The following is a 26,601-nucleotide window of genomic DNA, read 5'->3' as shown; positions in this document are numbered from 1 at the left end:
ATAGAACTGAACAATTTGAGAAGTAACAAATCTTTTATGCAGGGAGTAATATGCTCAGACATGGAACACCAGGAGAAGACTTGCATTATAGGTTTATCTGTCCCTTTTTATGGGTGACCTTGAAAATGCTTAGGGAAAGCTAGAGAGAAAAGCAATTACATTTTTGAAATTACACATCACTGTTCTCATTCATCTTGATAAGCACTTTTAAGGAATCCAAAAGAAGGTTAGAATATTGCTTTTATAAGGGTTACAGAGACCTTACTTCTGCAGAGTCAGTTTTAAAATAAATTGAGATGTACAAAGATGCATTTTTATTTCCTTTGTGTGCTAAATTGGTCACTTTAAAAAAACTGTAGTTTTATGCTGGGACCACTGGAAAAGTGTATGAGATTTTTTCCCTTGTTCTGTGGAAAAATATAGTAACTCAGTTTATTTTGCAGTCATCCTAAATGAATAACAAAATCTAGTCATCTGCATTTGTCCTTTTCCATGTGTTTGGATGTATGGTATTGATGGATTTATGAAAACAATCCCATGATTAAATATAAGGAATAGAGTTAGTTTTGCAGACGGGCTAGTGCCTAGTGCAATGAACATATCAAGTAGTAAAAACTGTGCATTTCAACAGGAGGGTGGGCTCGTAGCCCATTGCAGGGTTACTAGTGTAAGTACTTTTCTGCTTGATTATGGGTAGAACTGTGCTAGCTTTGAAATGCCAGAACCCATACTGAGCCCAGTGAAAATTCTACAGGCTCATAGCATCAGCCTCAGCTTTAATAGGAAGAGCAAGAGGGGCTATATATGGAAGATCTTGGCAGTTAGATAGAAAAAGAAACTTCAAAAATCATTCTGCTTCCTTATTGAGGACCCCCTTAGGAGTATTATTGGAAAGAATTCTGTCGACCTGCCACGGTTAATAGTCACTCAGCAATTCAGTGTAACCACTATTCAGAATCAATGCGCTGCTATTCAGTAGTACCACATCTGATTCTTGAAAGGATGGAAAACATGATATGTGACAGCTGCTTATGAGTGATAGTGATAGTGAACAAAAAGCCTAATGGGTATTGGAATCTTCCCGCCCAGTGTACAAAAAGGACTAGGAAGTGAATGATGATTTTTCCTAGTACGGCTGCATTTTTCAGCAGGCACCTTCTCGTGTGCCAGATTGGCATCTTCAGCAGTTCAACAGCGATTATTCACATGCCACCTCTGCTTCTGAAGTTGAATACTCTTATATAATCTGCACTATATCCCATATCGGGTTGCTGACTTTACACCAAGAGATTTTTACTCTATGGACAAGGGAATATAAGATAGGGCTGCAATCAAAAATAAATCAGAAATAGTCAATCAGATGCTTTCTAGCATTTGGGAATATGATTAAGAGCTTTTAAATTCATAGTTTCTGAGGACAGTGTCTTAGATGGATAAAGCTAATTTACTTTCACTAAGCTTCATAAAAATAGGGATTTTTCAAAAGCAATAAGCATTGGCCTAACTCTGTTGCAATGGAATTTTACCACAGACTTCAGGGGGAGCAGAGTTAGGTCAATTCTGAGCACTTTGAAAATTCCCACTCAAATGTTTTAAAATAATTTCTGCAATATTGGGAAAGGTCTAAAAATTCCACATTCTGAACTTTTGACGCACAGGGACAAATTTTGAAAGTGTCTCTGATTTTATGCACCCACTTCTGTGCCTCCCTATACCACAACTTGGCATCTCTAACACTCTGCTCGTGATAATGGTTTTGAACAGAGAAGCTGACATATCAGAATCTATATTTTTACTCTGCGCAGTGACTTTCACTTTTCACTTATGTGGGCATAATTCTGATTAGTGCTAATAGAAATTATTCACTTGCATTGGAAGCAAAGAACATTTTTAATCATGGCTCAAACTTTTTAAAGTTTGCCTCATGGTAAATGTAACAAACTAATCATTGTGACAAGCTCTAATGGGGAAAAAAATCTTAAGTGTAAAACAATAGCACATTTCTATCACATAGAGTGGCAAAGTACCTGACCAAAGGGAAAAAATCAAAAATAAATTTAATCAAGAGACAACCTTATAATTAAAGACTTGTTGTAAAAGCAGAGGTGACTTTATTTATTGAGTAAAAATGATAAGCTTGATCAAATGACTAGGTCAGCCATCTGCCTATAGAGAAAACGGAACCACATTGAACTTTCAGTAGCTGCCAGTTCAATTTCTCGTGCTTCAGACTTTTAAAAAAGGTTCTAAGAGAGTAATCAGAGCCCTTTTGTAGCTCTACATTTTAAAGAACCTATTAATAGTTATATGTAGGGCACTAGTTAATTGTGATAATTTTTAAATCATCCTACTGAATGTATATCTGTTTAAATAAAAAGAGAGCATGTGTCTGTTCCTTTTCCATATATAATACTAAGGAGCGCAATTTTAAATTAAGCAGGACTTTTGTTTAAGACAACCAATTTTTTATATACTACAAAGAAATATTTGCTAAATTGTGTGTGGCAAAATAAGGTGCTCTAGAGGTTGAGATTTTTCTCCTGTGTTAGAGATGTGCTGAACAAACAATATTCAGCTTGTAAGATAATGCACAAAACCGAGCCCATCTAACAGATTGCATCTTGCCAAGAAAATAAACTATTGCACATTCACTTACTCATACACATGTCTGAGAATTACAGTTATAACCCACTTATGATGCTTGCATTATCTTGTTTGTAGATATGTGCTGCATTTTGAACACAAGACAAGGTTGGAAGGAATATACAGGCTCAGAAACACTCATCAGAGAATTTTTTTGTGTTAAGCAACAAAGAGTCCTGTGGTACCTTAAAGACTAACAGATGTATTGGAGCATAAGCTTTCGTGGGTGAATGCCCACTTCGTCAGATGCATGTAATGGAAATTTCCAGAGGCAGGTATAAATATTCAGGCAAGAATTAGGCTATAGATAACGAGGTTAGTTCAATCAGGGAGGGTGAGGCGCTCTGCTAGCAGTTGAGGGGTGAACACCAAGGGAGGAGAGACTGCTTCTGTAGTTGGATAGCCATTCACGGTCTTTGTTTAATCCTGATCTGATGGTGTCAAATTTGCAAATGAACTGGAGCTCAGCAGTTTCTCTTTGGAGTCTGGTCCCGAAGTTTTTTTGCTGTAAGATGGCTACCTTTACATCTGCTATTGTGTGGCCAGGGAAGTTGAAATGTTCTCCTACAGGTTTTTGTATATTGCCATTCCTGATATCTGACTTGTGTCCATTTATCCTCTTGCGTAGTGACTGTCCAGTTTGGCCAATGTACATAGCAGAGGGGCATTGCTGGCACATGATGGCACATATAACATTGGTGGACGTGCAGGTGAATGAGCCGGTGATGTTGTAGCTGATCTGGTTAGATCCTGTGATGGTGTCGCTGGGGTAGATATGTGGGCAGAGTTGGCATCAAGGTTTGTTGCATGGATTGGTTCCTGAGTAAGAATTGTTATGGTGCGGTGTGTGTTTGCTGGTGAGAATATGCTTAAGGTTGGCAGGTTGTCTGTGGGCGAGGACTGGCCTGCCTCCCAAGGTCTGTAAAAGCGAGGGATCATTGTCCAGGATGGGTTGTACATCACTGATGATGCGTTGAAGAGGTTTAAGCTGAGGACTGTAGGTGATGGCCGGTGGAGTTCTGTTGGTTTCTTTCTTGGGCTTGTCTTGTAGCAGGAGGCTTCTGGGTACACGTCTGGCTCTGTTGATTTCTTTCCTTATTTCCTCATGCTGGTATCGTAGTTTTGAGAATGCTTGGTGAAGATCTTGTAGGTGTTGGTCTCTCTCTGAGGGGTTGGAGCAGATGTGGTTGTACCTCAGCGCTTGGCTGTAGACGATGGATCGTGCGGTGTGTCTGGGGTGGAAGCTGGAGGCATGAAAGTAGGCATAGCGGTCGGTGGGTTTTCGGTATAGGGTGGTGCTAATGTGACCATCACTTATTTGTACTGTGGTGTCTAGGAAGTGGACCTCCCGTGTAGATTGGTCCAGGCTGAGGTTGATGGTGGGGTGGAAGCTGTTGAAATCGTGGTGGAATTCTTCCAGAGTCTCCTTCCCATGGGTCCAGATGATGAAGATTTTTTTTGTGATGTGTCTTTAAAAGTCATCTTCAGTTACTTCTCATGGGTTCCTTTACCTTCCCCACGTCGAGCTACCCTTTCTGTACATAGCACTTCTGGACTTCAGTTTTCCCTTGAGTTGGGTTTCTGTGACTGCCCAACAGTTTACCCAATAAAGGATCCCCAACTCATTTACGTCTAGTTTACATCTCCTACACCCTCACTAGCATCTTCCCTTTTTTTATCTCCAGGTCCAAGTTTCTTATCCGCACTCACTCTCATACTTCCCAGAGTCTGCTAGACAGAAGCCACTATAAACGGTTCAGTTGATGGCCCATTTTGGAACTACACCTCCCATTTTAACTGCCCGAGAACAAAACATTAGTTTAATATACGTTTAAAACCTGATTCCAGGGTATGACTCTAACCATATTCTGCACAAACTCATAGCAATACTAAAGATATGTCTTCATTCTTCCAGTGGCCATGTACATGGCATATACAGGTCATTGCAATATTATCTGTAATCAAACAGACATCTAGAGGGCCAGTATAAATTCCCATTTCCTAAACACTATGTCATATATCTACAGTCACTGCAGTGGTTCACAAAAATTGTTGAAATTTGAGTAAACAATGTTCAAAACCTAAATGACCTGCGGATTTGTATTCTTCTGACTAAGCTGCAATGTGTTCCTTTTTTATGGCACTGCCTAATTTTAGATCCAATAAAAATAGCTGCTTGTCCTCCTTTCTTCATTCATGCACATATCTAACCAAGCAGTATTCCTCAGTATCAAGATTCTTTCTTAGGAAGCTTAGACATATCTACGATTAAATATAATAACTAGTGTAATGACCTTGGTTATATCCTACACTGGTTTAATCTACATCCAATGACCCAAATGATGCTAAGCCAATAGGCAACTGCTGAAGGTCTGGCCCCTAGAATTTACTTTTTATCCCAAAAGATCCCAACCAGTTTACAAACAGGCCCTTTCCTGTTCCCACTTAACTCAGTGGGCATTTTCTGAACATCAGTCTATCTACGTAATCATTTTGCCCATTAATTAAGTGTCTGGATTGCAGTGGAACAGCTGTTTAGCAGTAAAAGCACCATTATACAGCAATTTAGGACAGAAAGTAAATCAGGATACCTTATCTAACTGAAACTGCAGTTTATTCTGCCTACCTGACTGTCACAGTTTCAGAGCAACTGCACCTGTATTCCCTCTCCGTGGTCCATCAAGGCTACCCACATTAGGCTCTTGGCTCCTCAGCCATCACAGTTTTCAAGTAGGGTATGTCTGCATAGCAAAGAAAACCCACCAGCTGGCCCATGCCAGCCGACTCGGGCTCACAGGGCTCAAGCTGTGGGGCTGTTTCATTGTTGTGTGGACTTGGGCTGGAGCCTGGGCTCTAGAAACCTGCAAGGTGGGAGGTTCCCAGAGCTCAGGCTCATGCCTAAGCCCAGAAGTCTACACAACAATGAAACAGCCCCGCAGCCTGAACCCCATGAGCCCAAGTCAGCTGGCACCGGCTAGCCAGGGGGTTTTCTTTGCTGTGTAGACATACCAGTAGAGACCAGCATCGCTCTCCCTTCTGATTGGAGTTTTTCCAGGCTGCACAGTTTCCTGCCCACACTGTGGAAGCCCTAGCAAACCAGGCCACCTAAACAAACCAGTGTCTGCACTTTACTTTCTCTCCAAAGGCTGTGAACAGCTGTACTTGCCAGCAGTTACAAATTACTACACAGCTCTTTCTAAGAAAGAAGATATAGTCTTAAGGTGAAAGCATTACAAGGAAACATTAAAAATGGTGAAAGACTTACCAGAGGTCACCCCAACTCTAACTTTTGGTAGGTATCAGTCCTTCAAAACCCACAACTGTTTTTTCCTTGTGGTTACAAGTCCATAACTGTCTCAGATTCAGAACCAGAACAACCACGAATAGACAGTCTTTTCTTTATACAGCATGGGCCTTTGATCTTGGCCTCATGTAACAGATGATCAGCAGACAATGACCTTCTCCTCAGGTGCTAGCTTCTAAGGCCTTGTTTTTTGCATAACCAGAGGAGAGTAAATCCACTTCATATGCATCGTCTCAAAAATCCATTCTTGTCTAGGACACTTTTCAATATAGTCTTTGATCATCCAGGCCTTACATCACACCTCCCTGCTAGAGAGGTTACATACAATCCTGGCCCACAATAATACATAAACTTTGCATTTAGTACAATGGACCCCAATGATAGCTAAACTTAATTACATGAGGTTTTTCAAGGCTGTGACAGGAAATTGCCATATCTGTCACACTGACTGTGACACTGGCAGACCAGGTGCCAGCTCATGCCAAGGCCCCTAGGCCTCACTGAACACTGACAAATGCATAGCTAGAAACTAGTCTGGTTCATCTATGTGTTAGCATTGTTAAAATAGAAGTTAAGTTGATAAGAATGTATTTAGATTGATGAACTGCTGGTAGGATGCTACATGTGTCAATCTCACTTATAACATCTGTAGGCAATGATGTGAAGTTATATTTAGTGTTTGCATTGTAAAACTCTGTAATTGTGTAATTCGCCAAACAGGAAAGAAGCATTAATTAATGTAAAATGCTAGTTCTGCACACAAGAAGGCTCATTGAAATCAAATGAGCCACTGTGAAGCATCAAAAGACTTTCTTGACTGCTCCTCTCTACTCCTGCATGGGAACTCATCACATAAGCTTGAACTCTGGGGGAATGGAATAAAAATGTCTGACAAGAAGGAACTGTATCACAATGCTGCTTAGAATTTGGAGAGGTCAGAATTTCTAAGTATAAGCAAGGGATCCACAAGCTGCTTAGTTTGTTAGCCCTAGAGGACAAATGCATATATAGCAGTTACTATCAGATTTTGGAACGTAAGACTGTAACTCATTTGTGTGTGTGTGTGTTTACCTTCTTTAACCTTGTAAATGACTCTATGTCTTTTCTAATAAATCTTTAGTTAGTTTATTACAGGACTGGTTACAAGCGTTGTCTTTGGTGAAAGATCTGAGGTGCAATTGACCTTGGGTAAGTGACTTGTCCTTTGGAACTGGGTGCAACCTAAATTTTGTTGTGATTTTTGGTTTAAGGGAGCATCTACTACAAAGGCAAGCTTGCCTAAGTGGCAAGATAGACGGGAGTACCCAAGGGGACTGTCTGTGACTCCATGGTGAGGCTGTTGTAGTGCTTGAGGAGTCTCCACATGATACTTGGTTGGTGAAATCTAAGTATAGAATACACAAGCAATTTGGGGTTTGTGCCCTGTTCCTTAACAATCTGACCTGAGGTTGGCACTCATGATCATGAGCCACTCTAGACAACTTGAAACTGACATCCTCTGGTACTTACCCAAAATGCAATTTGACCAGACCCTCCCACTTATTGAAAATCATAACTGTTAGAGGTTATAGTACCATCATTAGTCCCTTCTAGGACTGAAGAGTCCAGGTCAGAACTCAAGGAGACCCTGTGTGGTGATAATAGGCAGAACAGCTGGGAGATAAAGGAGAGCTACAAAGTCCTCTCTGTGTTTAACAACTGGAATAAAAAATCCCCTGTACATTCATTACAACCACATTCTGTCTCTTTTCTATCAGGGGTCAGCCACACTTCAACTTTCTCATCCCATCTGAAAGATAACACTTCCAGTGTACCGACCCTAATACCACCCTGAGGCCTGGGATCATTACTGAGCCTGAGCTAGAGGGAAGAAAGCTCCCTACTCAATAACCAACACAACTGCCTGTGGCACCTGGGTTTTCCCTGGGAAGGGGTCATCAAATCAAGCCTTACTCTGCTTAAATGATATGCTCTGATAGCATAACACATTCTGAGGGCCATTGAAAAGCCCACAAGAAAAACAAATCACACTATGAAGATCTATGTGATTATCTTACTGTCATTAATGCAAAAGTCGTGCAATTCCTGTTGAGGAGTGACTCTATTCCATATATCAGCAGCAGAGTTTTGAAGGTCAGCCCTGCCTCCAGAGCCCTCACTGAGCCAGGAAGAGGCAGGGAGTAAGAGCTGACCCCCTCCCCACTCTACCAGAGCTGTGACTGGCTAGAGAACTGGCAAGAAATTGCACCCCTATGCCTTGCTGCCAGCCTGCCTCCCAGTGGAGGAAGAGAATGTGACTTGGAGGGAGACTGTGTGGCCTGGAGCACGTGCTGCAGCTGCAGGGATATAGCATGTCCAGACAGAGCCTAAGTTAGGGCTGGGAGTTAGGCTCAGGGACCCGTGTGAGTATAAGCCTATAAACCTATACTACATGCAAGAATTGGCCATTGCCCAGAAGGAAAGAACTACTTTAATCTGGGATTAAGGGACGAAGGCTAGCAGGACAGGAGAGATTCTTAATTACTGATGGTCTAAGAGAGGGTCCTGTGGCATCTTTAAGACTAACAGAAGTATTGGGAGCATAAGCTTTCGTGGGTAAGAACCTCACTTCTTCAGATGCAAGTAATGGAAATCTCCAGAGGCAGGTATAAATCAGTATGGAGATAATGAGGTTAGTTCAATCAGGGAGGGTGAGGTGCTCTGCTAGCAGTTGAGGGGTGAACACCAAGGGAGGAGAGACTGCTTCTGTAGTTGGATAGCCATTCACGGTCTTTGTTTAATCCTGATCTGATGGTGTCAAATTTGCAAATGAACTGGAGCTCAGCAGTTTCTCTTTGGAGTCTGGTCCCGAAGTTTTTTTGCTGTAAGATGGCTACCTTTACATCTGCTATTGTGTGGCCAGGGAAGTTGAAATGTTCTCCTACAGGTTTTTGTATATTGCCATTCCTGATATCTGACTTGTGTCCATTTATCCTCTTGCGTAGTGACTGTCCAGTTTGGCCAATGTACATAGCAGAGGGGCATTGCTGGCACATGATGGCACATATAACATTGGTGGACGTGCAGGTGAATGAGCCGGTGATGTTGTAGCTGATCTGGTTAGATCCTGTGATGGTGTTGCTGGTGTAGATATGTGGGCAGAATTGGCATCGAAATTTGTTGCATGGATTGGTTCCTGAATTAGAGTGTTATGGTGCGGTGCGTGGTTGCTGGTGAGAATATGCTTAAGGTTGGTGGGTTGTCTGTGGGCGAGGACTGGCCTGCCTCCCAAGGTCTGTGAAAGTGAGGGATCATTGTCCAGGATGGGTTGTAGATCACCGATGATGCGTTGGAGAGGTTTAAGCTAAGGACTGTAGGTGGTGGCCGGTGGAGTTCTGTTGGTTTCTTTTTTGGGCCTGTCTTGTAGCAGGAGGCTTCTGGGTACACATCTGGCTCTGTTGATTTGTTTCTTTATTTCCTTGTGTGGGTATCATAGTTTTGAGAATGCTTGGTGAAGATCTTGTAGGTGTTGGTCTCTCTCTGAGGGGTTGGAGCAGATGTGGTTGTACCTCAGCGCTTGGCTGTAGACGATGGATCGTGTGGTGTGTCCGGGGTGGAAGCTGGAGGCATGAAGGTAGGCATAGCGGTCGGTGGGTTTTCGGTATAGCGTGGTGTTAACATGGCCATCGCTTATTTGTACTGTGGTGTCTAGGAAGTGGACCTCCCGTGTAGATTGGTCCAGGCTGAGGTTGATGGTGCGGTGGAAGCTGTTGAAATCATGGTGGAATTCTTCCAGGGTCTCCTTCCCATGGGTCCAGATGATGAAGATGTCATCAATGTAGCGTAGGTAGAGAAGGGGTGTGAGTGGACAAGAGCTGAGGAAGCGTTGTTCCAGGTCAGCCATAAAAATGTTGGCATATTGTGGGGCCATGCGGGTGCCCATAGCGGTGCCACTGGTCTGGAGGTATATATTGTCACCAAATTTGAAATAATTGTACATGAGGATAAAGTCACAGAGCTCAGCAACAAGTTGTGCTGTGTCATCATCAGGGATACTGTTCCTGACAGCTTGTATTCCATCTGTGTGTGGGATGTTTGTGTAGAGAGCCTCTACATCCATGGTGTCTAGGATGGTGTTTTCTGGGAGGTCACCAATGCATTGTAGTTTTCTCAGGAAATCAGTGGTGTCACGGAGATAGCTGGGAGTGCTGGTGGCGTAGGGTCTGAGTAGGGAGTCCACATATCCAGACAGTCCTTCAGTGAGAGTGCCAATGCCCGAGATGATGGGGCGTCCAGGATTTCCAGGTTTGTGGATCTTGGGTAGTAGATAGAATAACCCTGGTCAGGGCTCTAAGGGTATGTTGATTTGTTCCTGTGTTAGTGTAGGGAGTGTCCTGAGTAGATGGTGCAGTTTCTTAGTGTATTCCTCAGTGGGATCTGAGGAAAGTGGCCTGTAGAATTTGGTATTGGAGAGTTGTCTGGCAGCTTCCTTCTGGTAGTCAGACCTGTTCATGATGACAACAGCACCTCCTTTATCAGCCCCTTTGATGATAATGTAAGGGTGGTTTCTGAGGCTGTGGATGGCATTGTGTTCTGCGCAACTTAGGTTATGAGGCAAGCGATGTTGTTTTTCCACAATTTCTGCCTGTGCACATCAGCGGAAGCATTCTATGTATAGGTCCAGACTGTCATTTCGACCCTCAGGAGGAGTCCATGTGGAGTTCTTCTTCCTGTGTTGTTGGTATGAGGGTATCTGTGTATCAGTGCGCTGTTCAGTGTTATCTTGAAAGTATTCTTTGAGTCGGAGGCGACGAAAGCAGGCTTCCAGATCACCGCAGAACTGTATCATATTCGTGGGGGTGCTGGGGCAAAAAGAGAGTCCCCGAGATAGGACAGACTCTTCTGCTGGTTTGAGTGTGTAGCTGGATAAATTGACAATATTGCTGGGTGAGTTAGGGGTACCCCTGTTGTGGCCCCATGTGGCAGGTAGGATTTTAGACAGTTTACGGTCCTTTTTCCTTTGTAGAGAGGTGAAGTGTGTAATGTAGATCTCCTGTCTTATTTTAGTAAAGTCCATGTGTGTGGAGGGTTGGTTATTTATGAAAGTCTCCAGGTTGGAGAGCTCTTTCTTGATGTTTTTCTGTTTGCTGTATAGGATGCTGATCAGGTGGTTCATGCTGATCAGCTTATGCTCCCAATACTTCTGTTAGTCTTAAAGGTGCCACAGGACCCTGTTGCTTTTTACAGATTCAGACTAACACAGCTACCCCTCTGATACTTGATGGTGTAAGAGTTTGTTTAAACATTTGCAATTTATGTTATAAGCTCCTTAGTTGTCCTCTTCAATGACCCTAAGGTTCTGACCATGCTCGTAAAGATATTGAGTTACATCTGTGTTTTAGAGGGGTTGGGGATGATTTCCTGCCTCCCTACATATTATAGAAGCTTGGAACAAGCTATAAAAGAGGACCAGTCAGAACTAGCTTTCATCACTGCTGAGCATATATGAGAGTAAAAGGTAACTTCCCTCAAATGTGAAACATAGATATTATCTAGAATTCATGGGTGAAAGGGTCTATTATTTTCAGTAGGCATGTATTTTTATTAACAGGAACACTTTCATGCTAAAGTAGTGGGTGCATGAGAAGTTGATTCAGATCTGCTCTAGCTGCTACTTCCAAGCACATATTGAGAAGATCATGCTGTCATATGTCTCTGTTTATAATGCCTCTTTTTTGTCTGGTTTGATTGTTTCATATCAGAAATATAATCCAAGGGCCTTATATCTATATTTTAAATAGTACTGGCAGCATTGCTGATGAGATCACTGTCAGTTCTGCTTCAGGGGCATACTGAAGTTATGAAAACCAGCACATACTCTGGCTCAAAATCTAGTGGTAAAATTCACACAGCATGCTGACACTCAGTTAGCCTACATATTGGGAATCCCATGTCCCAGAGTCCTGTATATAGCAGTTACTTTTCTACCTGCCACTGACTTTTCTGAAAACATTATTTTTAGGCATAAGGATTACAAAGATACAGCCCCCTTAGGCTGAGGGCACAGTATTTGAAATACTAGACATTTACCTGCATCTGACTGACAAGAACTAACAATAAAGGGATATTTGACCTCAGGCCAAACACAACAGCAGTGCAAATGGACACTTTCATATCAATGGTGATTTACGAGGTTAAAAAAAATGAACAACTTTTTTTGCCTAATCTCCCATCTGACTTTGTTGCACTGAGAGGGGTGAAAGGGCAAAGGGCACCATTGACTTGGACCAACTGTGCACTAAGGGGTACATACCCCCTTTCAATTTTATTTGTCAATTTATGCACTAAAATATCAGAGCTTAGAATTTGATATCTGTTTAGCATCTTTTTAATAACCATTATATTGCTCTATAACACCTAAATGTATGCCAATACTTTTTCAATTAAACAACAGATGCCTTTTACTATCTTTAGGCTAAATCAGCTTCACAGGAGAAATCCCAGTAAAACAATTATCCTAATATTTTATCTCCCAATCCACTAGTATATCCTGTCATAACATTTTCCATTTCTAAAGCTCCTTTCATCCCCAAGATTTTGGAGATTTTGGACTTGATTCACGACTGTGTCACTCTGTTTTACACTGGTGTAACTCAAGTGACATTGTATACAGCTGGTGATGAAATAAAATCATTACTTAAAGGGAAATTAATGCCTACACTTTTATTTTTAATTGTATATATGTGTAAGTGAGAGAAAATGAATTCTGGGCTCATGGAAGGTGCAATACTAATTGCTGTGCAAACTAAAGTTTATCCACAGGATATGGGTAGCAGCAGTGGAAGCATTGATAATGGCAGTGCAAGACTTTACTGCACTGCCTCACAAATATGTCTCAACCCTGACCTGGAGAGTCAACTTTTAGGAATGAGAGAGAAATACAATCTCTTTGCCCATTCAGTCTCTATACCCAGTTTCTTTTGTCTCTCTTTTGAAACTACCAACACCATTTCCATTCAATGCCTATTGTAGAGGTAGTGGTAAGTAGTTTTATGATGTGGCCAGCCTCCTCTCGGAAAATGAATTGAGACTTTCTGATTCATTTCATAATGACCTCTGAACAGTGATCAGATGATGACATGTATCAGTCACTACTGACTCAGACTGGATTTAAACTGCCAGCACAGAGATCAAAAGTTCTATATATTTCTCATGTTCTTCTTGAAGTGAATTTTACTATATGTATTTTTTAAATGTTTGAATTTTTAAACAATGATCAAGATAATCTATGGTTACAACAATGAAGGCAACGCTCATTTTTATTGTAATATGCATAATAATATTAAACTATATCTGGACAAGAAATGTGAGAGGGACAAGTAGATTTCATTATTTATATGTTGGTTACTTTGAGTATTATCTATAACAACATATAAAGGCCAATATTTTCCAATACAGAAACCTAAAATCACTTGCAGTCAATAGGAGTCGGTGGGCACTCAGTGCTTTTGAAAATCAGGCTACTCATTTAGGAGCCTACGTCAGGATTTAGAATCTGATTTTGGCAAAAACTGGTGCAGACCATTCGACCTCTTTGTCGGTGTGTGGTTAGAATAGACCAAAAAGAAGCTAAAATGATCTTTAGCATTCTCTATTGGTTGGAATATGGAGGGTTGTTGAAGTCACTGATGTGGGGAAAGTGGGATGGCAGTTTTACAGCTGCAATCTAAATAATAGCAGGGCCTCTGTGGATGTTAAGGGTATTGGTTTGTTCTTATCTTTGCTGATTGTCACAGAAACTATTAACTAGCCAATAAAAAGTGTTTTTATCAGGAATACTCAACTTATTAGCATCAGGAAGGGCTTATTTTCCTGGCAGAGTCTATCAGTTGAGGCTTGTTAATGGTACCATAAACAAACATTTGTGCCAAGGAATGAAAGCTATAATTATCTCCAGAGATCCTGTAGGGGAATTACATGCAGAATGACTGGGGGAAAAAGGATAAGTAGATAAAAGCTATTCACGTGATCTTCAAAACAAAATAGAAAAAGACAGGAGCCAGAAAAATAATTTAACGCCACAAGTATTCTTTGGTAATTCAATCAATTTTCCTTATACACATGGAATTATACAAAGTCCAAGAAAAGAGTCAGGAAATATCATATCCTGTTGTGACTTGAACTGGTGTTTCATTTACGGAAAGTTTTTTAACTTGAAACCTCAGGCCATAACAGCAGCAGAGACTGACATATGAAAAGGAGGGTTCCAGAAATAGCCACATAGTAACATTCATCACACTCTGAATATCCCTGTAGTACCAGAAAACTATTATACAATGCCAGATGAACTAAGCACATTTCGTTGTATCAAGCAGGATATCAAATTTATAGTTGTTGAATGAGGAATGTTTAATTGTAAACAGAAATCATATAGGAAATGTTGGATGTTTTCCATCTAGGGACTAGAGGTATGCACTTTAATAGGTTACAGTAAAATTATAACATGAACTGGACTTGTTGTGGGAGAGCTGGTATGGGAGGGGAATGGAAACAACCAAACCCTTCAATAATAAGATCACTCACAGTACAAGAAGAGTGCCTCCACACGTCCTCTGTACAGCCTGTCTACTGAGCTACATTCACAGTAACCTAGAGAGGAGGGATTCATCTCAAAATGCAGGACTGGAGTATGAGTTGAGTAGGAAGTCATAGTTCTATGGAGAATACCTACCAACAATCTATTTAATAAAAGAAAGTGTGGTGGGGTGAGGTAGAAGAGAATGAAAAAGAGAGAAAATAAATCAACAAATAGGAATAAACAAGATAGAGAAAGGAATTGGGAAAAATTGGGAAATCATTCATTGACAATTTCTGTGTAATTTGATGAGGTCTTCAAGTTTGGACATTTAAATCTGTCAAGGAGTCTCTATTGAGCATGAGAATTTGCTTCCTGTAAAAGAGGTTTTTTTTCATATAGGGAACAAGGATACATGATTTAAAATCATATCCAAGTGATTGGATGAATATGTGGCTGGAATTTGCTTGCATGTCCCTGCCTGATCCTAAGTCTGGCTTCAACAGCATCCAGCATTCATGTTATCTACTGAGTGTGTGTAACCACAGGAGCTAACAAAAAAAGGTCAGTTAAAACAGAAAAATGATAACCACAGATCATTTTGCTGCAAAAATTGGGGCATTCCAGTCAGTTAATTTGCTTTTTTATAAGAAGTTCAGCTACCTGAATTTCCATAAACCATTTGCTCTTCCAATGAGTAGGGATATCAGATAAAAATATCCCTCTGGCATAGTTTATCCAATGATGTTTTCTCCACTGAAACACTCTTTTGCTATACTATGTGTGAAGTAAATATATGGATATAAAATGCCAGAAGCATAATTTATATCACATTTGCTTCATCGTCAACAGTCAAAGCAGTGTACCATGCAAGCAGACCACAAGGAAGTGTTATATTTCTTTTTCAGGATCTTCATAATTCTGAAAGGCACATCAAACTCTTCTGTAATAAGACAAAATTAGCAAATAAAGAAATGTAACCTTTTTATATTTCCTGTGCATTGGTAATTGTACATGTAAAATTGCAACAGCTGGAGTTTTAATCACAAAATAAAGACCAATCCAACGTTAAACTTAGCACAATACATATAGGATTTTATGTGCTTCTTTTTACCCCTTCAGACATGGTCACAGGAGCAAAAGACTCCCTTCATATAAAGTTTTTGTTTGAACAGGAATAAAAAAAGAAAATATTTCTATATTGGGGATCAGGGCCGGCTCCAGGGTTTTTGCTGCCCCAAGTGGCGAAAAAAAAAAAAAAAAAGCCGCGATCGGCGGCAGCTCCACTGCACCGCTTTCTTCTTTGGCAGCAGTTCAGCAGCCGGTCCTTCCCTCCGAGAGGGACAGGGACCCTCCGTCGAATTGCAGCTGAAGAGCCCGATGTGCCGCCCCTTCCCCTTGGCCACCCCAAGCACCTGTTTGCTCAGCTGGTGCCTGGAGCCGGCCCTGTTGGGGATAAATCTCATAGGGTCCTAAGTAGAAAATGTATATGCTGGGTTAGTAATGTCTCATTTTAAAGCAGTGTAATACCTGAAAATATTATATTGTGCAGCATTTGTTTGATTTTTAGCAGTGTTTTTATAATGTTTGTATAGATTTGCAATCAAGATCTAGTAGAAGCAAGCTCTAATCACCCTTTAACTCCATTTCAATGGTGAATGCATTGTAGGATATGTTGATGGCTGGGGGAAATCTCTATAGGCCCAATCCTTACCTTTAAATGTGTATTACCCAGAAAATAGAATCATAGGTACTCACAGAATAAATGTTAGTCTATTTCCTCTTAATCTGAACAGGACTAATTTTTTTCAACTTTTAGCTCTAGTTTATGGAAATTTAGGGTTACCATTCGTCCGGATTTACCCGGACATGTCCTCCTTTTTGTGCTAAAAATAGCGTCCGGGGGGAATTTGTAAATCACTCAAAATGTCCGGGATTTCGCCCCTCCCCCGGCAGAGCAGAGCGAGCGGCTGGGAGGGCTGCAGGAAAGTCACGGGCTGGACTCCGGAGCAACTGTAGAGGAGCTCCTCCTCCCCCCCACTCCCTCCCTCCCTCCCTGCATTCTGAGCCGGCAGCTCCTCCTCCCCTGCAGCCCAGTGTCCCGGTCCGGCAGCACTGTGCAGGGCCAGGGACCGGGTTGTGTGCTGTGCTGGGGAGCGCAGCCACGTGTCCAGCTCGCACAGAGCCCAACACCCTGTTCTGAGCAGCAGGGTAAGGGGGCCAGGGGGCAGGAGAAGGGGCAGGGAGGTTCTGGAGGGGGCAGTCAAGAAACGGGGGGGGGTCGGGAGTTCAGGGGGGGGCTTCTTGGGGGGGGTGGAGAAAGTTTTGGGCAGTCAGGGTACAGGTAGGGGGTAGGGTCCTGGGGGGCAGTTGGGGGGGGTCTTAGGAGGGGGCAGTTAGGGGACAAGGAACAGGGAGTCTTAGATAGGGGGTGGGGTTCTGGAGGGCAGTTAGGAGCAGGGGTCCCAGGAGGGGGCAGTCAGGGGACAAGGAGCGGGGGGGTGGGGGGCTGGGAGTTATGGGGGGGAGCTGTCAGGGGGCAGGAGTGGGGAGAGGGATCGGAGCAGTCAGGGGACAGGGAGCAGAGGGGTTTAGATGGGTTGGGAGTTCTGGGGGGGGCTGTCAGGGAGTGGTTGGATGGGGCGTGGGAGTCCCAGGGGTCTGTCTGGGGTGGGGGTGTGGATAAGGGTTGGGGCAGTCAGGGGACAAGAGGCAGGGAGGCTTAGATAGGGGGTGGCGTCCTGGGGGGGCAGTTAGGGGCAGGGGTCCCAGGAGGGGGCAGTCAGGGGACAAGGAACGGAGGGAGGGTTGGGGGTTCTGGGGGGGTGGGAAGTGGGAGGGGCAGGGGCGGGGCTAGGGCGGGGCTCCTCCCGTCCTCTTTTTTGCTTGCTGAAATATGGTAACCCTAGGAAATTAAAAGAAGTACAGCCTAAACCAAGGTGTGACAGATATGCCAATTTCCTGCAATATCCTGGGCAAACATTACTGAATTAAGTTTAAATATCTTTGGAGTTCATTATATTAAAAATGCAAATGTTTATGTATTATTATGGGATTGCATGTAATGCCTCTAGGAAGGAAATATGATTAATGTAAACCCTGGGAAGTGATATAAGCTTCAAAGAACTATTTGAAACAATGTACCCCCTACAGTTATGCAAGAACTTTTGAAGCTTCACCCCTGAGGAGACCTTTGTCTGCTGATCACCTGTTACATGAAGACAAAATCAGAGGCCCAAACTGCATAAAGGAGTGAGTCAGATTCATGGACATGTTTGTTCTGAGCCAAACCAGTTATGAACTTGTAACTACAGAAAAACCCCTTGGTTGGGTTGGAAGGATTGTTTATCTGCTAGAGTCCTTGTTGCAGCTGGGGTGAGCTCTGGTTAGCTTATTAGCATGCACACAAATTCTTTTCAATATGTTTTCTCTGTAATGCTTTCACCTTGATAATAAATGTGTTTGCTTATAAAAAGCTATGGGATAACTTATACCAAAGGGCAATTGCACTGTTTATAGCCTTTCAGGAGAAGGCAAAGCAGGACTTCTTAGGCAGTCTGACTTGCTGGGGAATTCCCAGTGTAGGCAGGAAACTGTGCAGCCTCAAAATCCCCAGACAGTAGGGAGAGAGTCGTGGGCCTCTAGCCTAGAGAGGTAACGGCTGAGAAGCTGGGAGCCTAGAGTGCGTGTCCTTGGAGGCCTATACAGAAGGAACACAAGTGCAGTTGTCTTGAACTGTGACACAACCACACTAGAATTTTGTTCTTCATGTTGGGGTGAATTACTGAATTTCATCCTAATTACTTTTGTTGGTCCATAATATTACTTGTCAACAATTACACATTTTTCTTACAGAAAACATTAAATAAATGATCTGAACACAATACAAGAATGTATTCGATCAGAGGGTGCTTATAGATGTTATAAAATACCAAAATAGCAAGAGTATTTTCTGAATGGCAGTGGCAGCATCTTTATTCCCCTTAACCACTTTGGTAAGACTGCATGCATTCTGACCTTTCATACTTGCATGCGTATGTACTACAAGTGTGCATAGATATCCAGCATGGCCAGATTGGCAAGTAATCTCTATGGCATTGACAAAAGCCTTATGGAGAAGTCTCATAGAGTGAACTTTCATTGACTTCAGTAGAGCCAGGATTTCACCCATAGAATTTAAAAGAGATTAAATCAATAATGTTGTATGGAAATTTTATCTAAAGTATATAGGATTTAATAGGGAACTATACAATTAATACAGATTATGAACCATCCTATTGAATTCTGTTCTAAGGATATTATTCTTTATTAAATTCTATAAGATGGTGAAAAAAGTGGAAAGCTGAGTATTTTCTATTCAGTTCTATAAGATTTTTCCACTGAGGAAGGACCTCCTAAATTTTCAACTGGCCCAGCTTACGGAATGGGTTTGACTCACCGCCACATGTTGCAATTTCAGAAATCTTCAGAAAGATACCTTCTTTTGTGATCTTATGATAATGAAATTGTATAAGTTATCGATTATAACTGTTATCAAAGTGTAATAAAATGGCAAACAAAACATATCCATTAGTAGGTCCTGATCACTGTAAAGGGCTGAATCCTACAGTTTGTTCCATATACACATAATTATGGTTGAATTTGGTACCAACACTCTGCTCTGAGGAAAGTGAATTTCAGTACTGAAAAGATGAAGCAACCAAATCACAAAACTTTCTACAATTTAGTGAAACCTATAGTGAAATAACATTAAACCCCATACAAATGTCTTTAAAAGATTATGTAATGCATATATAATAGATTCATAAATGGTTGTTTTTAATATTCATGCTAATTAATATATTTAACTATAAAATGGCCATTACATTTACTGTTTCAATCCCTAGTAAAAATATTTTTCATTAATAAACTTTGGGAGATTTTTTTCTGATATCTTATTGATTAAAATGTTCACATTGTCCTTTCAAGGGAGCACTAAGGATTGTACTTTGTAGAGAAGGCAATATACACTGCAACAACAGAGTCTTATGTTGTTACTTGGAAAGAACTGGTGAAAGACATAGGGAAAAGTAGCTGGTAGACTAGAAAAAATCTATAGATCTCTCCCCACCTGTCCCCTGGATGTCCCACCACCACTGGAGAAAACACCCAGTACTGGGGAGTGAAGCCAATTCATCCTCAAGTCTCACATTGGGTTAAGAACCAAATGGTGTCAATGCCCTCTTGCCAAGCCAGGAGAGTCCCAGAGTCTTCTTCCCAACTCTTCCAGCTCTACAGAACTTTGTTTCTAGTCTGAGAATGGCAGACAAGACCTTCAAGCTTGCCCTAGCCATAAAGCCTGCCTCTGAAGGCAAACACTTACCCTCAGCTCTAAAAAAAACCAAACAAACCCATAATCTACCATTCCAATTCTGGTATACCCCTATGATCCCCAAAATGCCTCTCCCCAAAGGCTTCTTCACCGAGAAGAAAAGTCTCAATGTCCCTTTACTTGAAGACTGATTTCACCAAGAGGAGAGAGCTGTTCCCCAATTTGGGGGGTGGGAGGAGCAGAAGAAAAAAACTTCGCAACCATATATGAAATCAGGATTTAAAAAAAAAAAAGTTTCCAAGAGAAGAGTTCCTTTATTTGGGCATATTGCCATTTATCTTGGACTATGATTCAGCACACCTCTGCTGTAGCTTCAATCAACAGCTCTCTTACAAAGTCCACAGCAGAGCTTCATGCTGTGCTGCCCCAGCAGTCTTCACCTGCCTGACGCGCCGGGGGTGAAACTAGCCCAGTGTTTGAGTTCTGTTGGTGTCTAGCTATGTAGTGGATACAAACAAACTCTACTGCATCTTTAATAAAATCTTTTCAGCATCAGTATTGAATTGGTATTCGTTTACTATACAAAAAGAGACTGATTAGTTCTCATTTAAATCCATAGTTTAGAGAAGATATATATGCTTCATGCTGATGAAAGGCCTTGCTATCCAGTGCAGAAATTGATCAAGAAGAGCTCATCCATCCTTACATAAAGATTATCCCTGAAATGTTTCTACTGTCATGTTGGTTAATTATGCCAGCTGGCTCTCATTTGTGCACCACATTAGCATGTACACTAAATAGAATTCAGGGCTAGCTCCAGGGTTTTTGCCGCCCCAAGCAGCAAAAAGGAAAAAAAAGAAAAAAAGAAAAAAAAAAGCTGTGATTGCGATCTGCGGCACTTCGGCTCTATCGCCACCGCTTCAGTCTTCGGCGGCAATTCGGCGGCTGGTCCTTCGCTCCGAGAGGGAGTGGGGGATCCGCAGCCGAATTGCCGCCGAAGAGCTGGACGTGCCGCCCCTCTCCGTTGACCTCCCCAAGTACCTGCTTGCTGGGCTGGTGCCTGGAGCCGGCCCTGCTAGCGTTGTTAGATATATTGTATGGTAATACCTTGCAAACCCATGCACAAGATGGCAGGACTGACTCCTCAGCTTGACAGATTTTTGGGAAAAGAAAACAGCTACAGAGCTATATTATTGTTTAATACTCTGTTTTCCCTTTACCCGCACTTAGCCTTTCTGAAACTGTACCTTGCCCAAAGCAGGACTCAGCTTACACATACACACAAATCATACAATGAGATTGCATTGCAGGACATGCATTCTGCACTTTTCTTTTTGGTTCTATTCTGTTGACTCCCAGGTTTGCGTTTGTGTCGTATCTTTGTTCAAAAATTAGTTGAACTTCTGATGGTATTGGGAGCATTCTCTAGGTTTATCTTGGCAAATGAGAGCAAAGAAATCCAATAAAAAAAAGTTTTTTCTGGTCATTTCTGTAACAACAACAACAATTATAAATGTGAACCACTCTACTCTGATTGCCTTGTGGTTTTTGACATTAGCCTATAACTGTTTTTTTTAATTAGATTTTACATATTTGAAATATAAAGAAATAAATATCATTTTATAAATGGCACAAAATCTTGTAGGAATAGATTACAAAGTGTGTGTGCTACATTGGAGTGGAAATTCTATTTAGTACCATTTATTTATATCATATTGGGCTTCCCCACATGGCAATGCACACTAGAAGTGTATGATTTCTAAAGCACACCAAAATGTTGTACACTTACTGACCTGTGTAGGCCCTGGTAGCATCCACTAAAAGTTTCCTAGTGTGCATTAATATTAATGCTTACTAGGGCTTTTTAGTGTGCACCAGCAGGACCTCCATGGGTCAGTTAGTGTACAATACTTTGGTACACAGTGGAATTCACACCCCTCTTGTGTACATTGCTATGCTCTGTAGACAAGCCCATAGATTATGTATTTATTATCATTTACTGCTTATATTACACCAACACCCAGAAGCCCCAACCAAAGATCAAAACCTCCTTCTGCCAGGCACTGTACAAATACTTAAATACGACCATCCAGATCCAGCAGGCTCACAGTTTAGGATAACGACAAGAACCAGACGAATCCCAGCCCAACACCTGTAGAGCAACTGTTGGTTGGTATATTTACTCTTCAAACCAAATGGAGCACAAGAAAGAAGGGAGAAAGAGAAAAAAGAAAAGAAATGTTACAAAAAGAACAAAATAAAAAAGATAAAGAACACCTCCCTGCTCCTCTCGCTTCTACTATTCCAGTCCTAGGTCACCCGTGAATGGACTACTTCCAATGCTAATTCTATACTGGTGCTTGCAAAATAAGCAAGATGTCCATTGAGGAAGTGGACTAGTGAGAGGGCAAATCACTCTGAACTTTCAAACATGCTTCACTATGTTTTTTTCCTGGAAATTTGGAATGGTTTGGTTATGGCTGCTTTTTTGCCCTCATCACGCAGTTTCCAAATGTGGTCGTTCTTCTTGGGAATGAGAGGTGTAGTTCCCGTTGACCACACTGCTAAGGGGAGACAAGATGAGTCTACTTGTAAGGTACAACCCAGAAACCTGCTCCCGACCCACCCAGCATCAAATCTTCATGAGTGACCTGCTCCTTTCAGCATGAAGTGGTAAACTAGGCCTGCTCATCTCATTGCTTCAAAGGGTAAAAATCACTCTTCAGCTTTCCCACAGCTTCCACCTTTCCTACAGCACAGTATTAGAGCTTTTAGAATGCACAATGACCTGCCTTCCCTCCTTGCTAATTTAGCTGTTCCTGAGAGACAGTCTGTACCATTTTATTCCAGTACATAGAGACATATTAGCAAATGCAGTCTGAGTGGACCAGTTAATTTGTAATAACTCCAAAAAGTAATCATGTTTAATCCTTGGCTACCAGGCTAAAACTCTCACAGCATCTCAAAGGAAAAGCACCCACTGTATCTTTCTATCTGTCACTTCTGTTCATTGTTCCCACATACTGTGCCTGATCTCAGCCACTATTACATCTGAATTTGCTTAGAAGCAATTTCTTCATTACCCTTCAGTAGTTTTGCTTTATTTTTCTAATGCCTGAGCTTTGCTACTGTTCCTAGTTTCAGTCAAAATGAACAGTGTGTGCAAATATTGTTTTTCTTGAGGCAAAAGTAAATCAAAAGAAAATATTAGCAGAAATTGCAATGCTGTGGATTGCAGATTCTCAACTGGTATAAATGATCACAGGAGCTATGACAATTTATACCAACTGAGGAGCTGCCAATATCCTGAAAGAATATCTCCATATCAAGATCCTAAACAGTTGGCCATCTCCTGAAAAAGAAAACCTTAAATCCAAAAAATGTATATTGATTTTAAAGGAAAAAAATATTATTTGACCCTGCTCCCCTGATTTTGTCCTTCTTAATTTTCATGCTGTTCTCCTAGATATTGTTATATGAAGATCCCTTGTGATGCTTTATAGCACATTACTCCACACTTTTTTGGTTTCTGGAGTCAAATTCTAAATAAAGACCAACAAAACTTCAAACAACATAATCCTCCCTAGAAAGGGCTGTTAGCATTCGAAGTTGACATTACATCAACAGCAAAGGTTAATCTCTATAACGCATTCTTTGAATGCAGTAACAAAAGCTCTATTATATCCTTTGATCACTTGAGCTCACCTGTAGGAAATGTTACACCTTTTTATTAAACTGGTGAATTGTCTTTGCTGTACAAACTGGAGACATTCTTGACAGGCTTAAAGTCATTAACACCTCTGAGGAATGCACAGCAGAGCCTATAACATTATCTCATGCCTCTGCGTGTTAGTACAATAATTCTGTAGTTTCCCAAAGTATTAGGCATGCTTTCCTCTTGATATTTGTACAGCAGATTTATTGAAATGAGTGAAAGAATAGTAGGTTGGTAAAATTCACCATGACACAGATGTGCACAATAAAACATATTTGATGTCTACAGAGAAAGAGCCCTTGCCTTGAATTAGGAAACCTGTTGGATTAGTATGGGAAATTTGCCGAACAAATCATTCATCAACAATTGTCAAAATAAAAATTTACATTTCTTTTCAATGTCTAGCCAGAAGATTTGTAATAACCACATTACCACCACTGCCTACACAATCCCTTTCACATATATATACTTTTTTTTTCAGATGGCACACACAACCACTATCTATTTATCTATCTATCTATCTACAGTCATCAATGCCTCTTTTGTTGCTTTTCTTTACACATATTATTAGATACTCACATTTTACTTTAAAACTATAGCCAACCATAACAATGGCTTCTCTTATAAAAAATATACAAGTGACCTGAAAGTGTTACAGAGTATGGTGGGAGTGTAATATATGAGTGTACTCTGGAAGGCTGCCTGGCTCCTCTATCAAGCCAAGGTCAAGCAACCAGTTAGAAGGGGCAAAAGGGGATGTGGAGGCAGGCATAAGAAACACTAAAAGCCAAAGAAAAGTTTGGCCTTGGTCAGAACACAACTTCACTCCTTACCCCTCCCATGGGATACAAAAGAGGTGGGATGAAGATCCCAAACTCATGACCCTCCAAAAAGGAACATGACCACAAGTTGTAAGGGTTGGGACTAGGCGTGCATACTGCAGGTATATTTGGGCCTGCTAAGAAGGAGGAGGTTGGAATAGGGAATGGGGACACAGGCAAGGCTCTGCAGCATCAGAGCTGGGAACGGAACACTGGGGAACAGACTCCGCTGGCATGTAGAGCTATGGATATGTTTGCTTGGAACTAACCCCAATAAACATCACATTGCCTGCACTTTGGACTTCTGGTCTCCTGCTTTCTGTCTGTGTGACAAGAACCAGGGGAGGGGGTGAAGGGAAAGACCTCTAAGAACAAGTCAATAGCTGTATGCATGATTGTAATGAGGAATACAATTACACACTCACCCCAGTTTCCTTCCCCTGCACTGGGCTCACCTGTGCTTGACTGCTGACACCAATTGACCCGCAGAGGAGTCTGAAACAGGTTCTGACTCGTGGCATAGCTGGATCCCCTGGTCACACATCCCCCACTCTCCTTCTCTTTCTCCTCCTCCTCAGCAGGGGTCTGTGTCTCAGGATCTTCGGCTGTATTCACGGTGGTCTGTTAGGTGCTGATGTGTTCTTTGCCAAGTATGGCATGCAGGTCTTTGTAAATATGGCAGATCTGTGGATTAACACCAGATTGAATATTGGACTCCTTGGCCTTGTGGCCTGTTTGATTTCAAAGTTCCTTCATTTTCATGTGGCACTGCTGCTGATCCCTATCTTACCCCTTTTCCTGCATCCCCTGTGCAGTCTGCTCGTAGACATCCACATTTCTACAACTGGTCAATACCTGTGCCTGCACAGCCTCTTCTCCTCTGGAGATCCAATATATCTTGTCTACTCTATGCTGGAGTTTGTCTGGAGCATAGCCAGCATGGTCAACTGGGCAGTTGCACACAACAATGAGAACTGCTAGGGTACTTGCCAAACTGGGCAATTAGAAAAAGGCATTTCAAAAATGACTGGGCAGTGGAGTTCACAAATGACACCAGAACAGTCAGTGTTAGGTATTGTGGGACAGCTGCCAGAGGACTGTTAGGGTTGAGATAGGTAATGCAATGTCTACACTTGCACTGCATCGACCTTAATACAGTGACCATGATTCTATGCAGTTTAGGGAGGTAGTATTATTGTGTCACTATAATGGGGCACTCACATCACTTGGAGACAAATTTAAGTGTAGACACATGGACAATTAGGTTGATACAAGGCGTGTTATGTCAACCCAACTTTGTAGTGTAAACCAGGCATTAGCTTTAGCAGATCAATTACTTTTCCTTCTTTCCTTTATTTCTTTGCAAAGCTTACTTTTTTCATTCCTAAACAACATTGCTATGAAAGACAGGCATTCCTATGTGTATGCACTTTCTTCGACATATAAAGGAATAGAGTTTGATCTCCTCGTCTTCTGACATTACATCCTATATATTATTTCTCAGAGGTGATACAGCTCTTGAACATTTCCAAGGCTCCTTTGCCCTCAATTTTAGACAGATCTGTTCCTGAATAAGGACAAATTTTCCTAAAAGGCAGTCTACCAACCCACTTACATACATACATAGCAGAAATAAGAATTGTAACATATCAGTGAATACTGTGAGGTATTGAGCACTCTCAGTTCCCAGTTTAACAGGAGCTGAAAACTATATCACATAGCACTATCGAGTTCTAACACTGGACTATTTTAAAATGAACATTTGGAAATTAATTCACACTCTACATTCAATTTAGTTGCAACCCTAATACAGTTAACAGTGAGTAATTCTCAACAGTGGTTTTAATATTCTCTCATTTGACAAATGTGTTTCTTATAGACCTTTTACTTCTTTAGGCTGAGAATCTTGGCCCATCCAGAGATAATTTTGTTCAGTGAAGTGCTGCATTGAGCTTCTGGATCTTAATCCTGTTGTCTGTGTTAGTCTTTCTAATGATTACACAGGTTGATTGCCTCTGAGGGAGGTGGAGAAGAATGAGGTGGAGGGATGGGAGAAGTCTGTATAGTTCCCTTTAGCTTTGATTACAGGAAAAACAAGATAGTGTCATGTTGGTTGAGTTCAGGAGGGAGGAAGACGTGCTTTTGGAATAATTCTGTACAATCAAGAGATTAGAAGGATTAAATGTAACCAAGCCTTTCCTAAAACAGAAGGATGAACAATATGGCTTTCAGAAGGGAACAATTGACTCATTC

This window comes from Chrysemys picta, chromosome 2, assembly GCF_011386835.1.
Source record: "Chrysemys picta bellii isolate R12L10 chromosome 2, ASM1138683v2, whole genome shotgun sequence".
Lineage (NCBI taxonomy): Eukaryota > Metazoa > Chordata > Testudines > Emydidae > Chrysemys > Chrysemys picta.
The sequence above is the reverse complement of the archived record's forward strand: the minus strand, read 5'-3'. Positions refer to the sequence as shown.